We start from the raw sequence: 2,231 nt of genomic DNA, 5'->3' as shown, positions 1-2,231 counted from the left end.
AACGGCAGCACTTTATTTTCGAGCCGTGATACAGGCAATGCCCAAATGGGAAATGCCGACTCCAACATCTGTAGCAGCACTGAAGGCATGTTCACCTGAACTACCAGATGAGTTGTTGTTGTTTTACAAAACACTCCTCTGTGGCCTTTGTGAACCTTCTGGCAATGATAACAGAGATGCAGTGGGCAGTAAAGTGACAGTCATGTCATCAGATGCCGTTTACAACACAGCAAGAGGTGCAGTGCGGCCTTGGAAACACACCGTACTTGGATTGGGGGTTGGGACTTTGACTGGTTCAAAATTGATCTTACGTATGCTGAATCGTCTGGGAAACTCCTTGAGTTATGATGAGGTCAAGGCGTTAGAGACGGAATTTGCATACTCAGTGGAAGAAAATGATTGAGACACTCCTGATGGTGTGGAACTGAATCCCGACCTAGGCACAGGACTCGCATGGGATAACTATGACGTTAATATGGATACCATTGACGGAAAGGACACCCTGCAAGTGTGGCAGGTGTAGAAAGACCCTGTGTTGATGTTAGAGTTAATTGCCCTTCCACTGTTTACATTTCCCCTTTAAGCTCTTCCAGCACCCCCTTAGTTAATTTCTTAGGAATCCTGTGTAATAAACAATGAACCCTCTTACATAATCCTTGGTAGTGTGGTTGGTCACCCCTATAATGTACATGTACTTCAGTTAGCAGACTGGCAGCGCAAGGGGAACACCCACACTTGTTCTCCCTTCCCAAGCTTTGATTTTTACTCTATAAGTTTTGCCTGCTTCAAGACCTTACTGCTATATGGACTCGGTAAGCTTAAACTTTGTTTTATTATTTAGTTGTTTCATTAGTTGATTAGTTTGACAATCATATTATTCCTTTATTTCTTTGGAATTTCATTTCTAAAGTTGTATTTTAAAGATCGGACTTGGAAGTATCTTTTGTTATAAACTTAGTTTGGATTCAATGTTTAAGACTTTGTGTTTCTTAAATTTGATTGAAGAAGTGTATTTTAATCGATTGTATTTTTTGTTGTTTTATTTAACAGGTTTGAAAGCCATTTTGATTTTAATCTGTAACTTTCTTTGGCACTGTGTTTTTAATTGTTTCAATTCTGGGTTTCGTTTAATAGTTTTACTGTGTGTTGGTCTTGGTTAAGGTTACACTGGTTTGGCTTTTGGTCATTGCTTTAGTATCAATAAAGTTATTTTTCTTATTTTTGTTTATTGAGGAAACCTACATTTTGAGTCACTGTCCCACTTCTTGCATTTCCTCGCGTCTTTACCCTATTCGATCATTAGATTAATTGAGTTTTCTTAAGTGAGTTCCCCCAGCGTTTAGTTTTATTTAGTTTAGTCGAGCGGTCCATTTTTGCCGATTACACATGCTACAGTTGGGATCTGCTACCAGAATATGATAGATGCCACAAGCACAAACGAACTTGTCAATGATGAGCCTATTACTGGTGTCCGCGGTGGGAGGAACAGACGACAGTTTGATGGGAAAGAACGTGAAATTGTACGTACTACAAGCAGCTTAAGAAAGTCAGCTTTGATCTATCAGCAGTAAATGAAAATCAGGAACCAGAGAAAGCACCAACTCTACGTGTCATTGATTTTTACTGGTTGCTCCAGTCAGAGGTTGCGAAACCATTGCCGCAACAAAGAATCTGGTGTATGGATCCAATATCAGCGCCGCCAACCAGAAATGATGTTGTTCGTGAAACCATGAAAAGGACAATGAATGTGGCTGTTGAGACTCATCAAGAGTATGGCGTTGTCACATATGACCTACATGTAGCTGTTGCTCTCAAAGCATACTCTATCCAAGCACTGGATGCATCTCTATTTGACAAGCTCCTCATCATGCTTGGAAACTTCCACTTGGAGTTGGCATTCTACGGTGCCATTGGCACATTCATCAATGAGAGTGGTGCACAACACCTGCTGACGGAATGTGGGATACTGGCTGAAGGGTCACTGATGGGTTTCATCCGTGGTAAATACCACAATTGGTGTGTCCGGATCCATGACATCCTTGCCCTTGCCATGAAGAGAAAGATTTATGACAGCTTCAAGTCAACTCTTACCCAGGAAAGGCAAGATGCCATCAAGGAGCTGCTTGCGGATGTTCCTGAGGATGTCAAGCAGAATTGAGAAGGATAGTCGCCAAAGGGATGTCTTGATCAAAGCATTCACAGAATCTTGTGACCCCTTCTCTTCAATGGCA

At 41.5% G+C, this 2,231-nt stretch overlaps 1 long non-coding RNA gene across 1 annotated transcript; it reads left to right on the top strand.

Annotated features, from left to right (window-relative positions):
- The first annotated feature begins 512 nt into the window (after positions 1–512).
- On the top strand, positions 513–1,241 carry LOC119728459. The gene is made up of 2 exons (XR_005271065.1): positions 513–812; positions 1,051–1,241. It is a non-coding gene; the product is annotated as an uncharacterized LOC119728459 (long non-coding RNA).
- Positions 1,242–2,231: the final 990 nt, after the last annotated feature.

Source organism: Patiria miniata, unplaced genomic scaffold (genome assembly GCF_015706575.1).
Source record: "Patiria miniata isolate m_02_andy unplaced genomic scaffold, ASM1570657v1 HiC_scaffold_20, whole genome shotgun sequence".
In the NCBI taxonomy this organism is placed as follows: domain Eukaryota; kingdom Metazoa; phylum Echinodermata; class Asteroidea; order Valvatida; family Asterinidae; genus Patiria; species Patiria miniata.
Note: the sequence above shows the minus strand (reverse complement) of the source record. Positions and strands in the feature narration are given on the sequence as shown.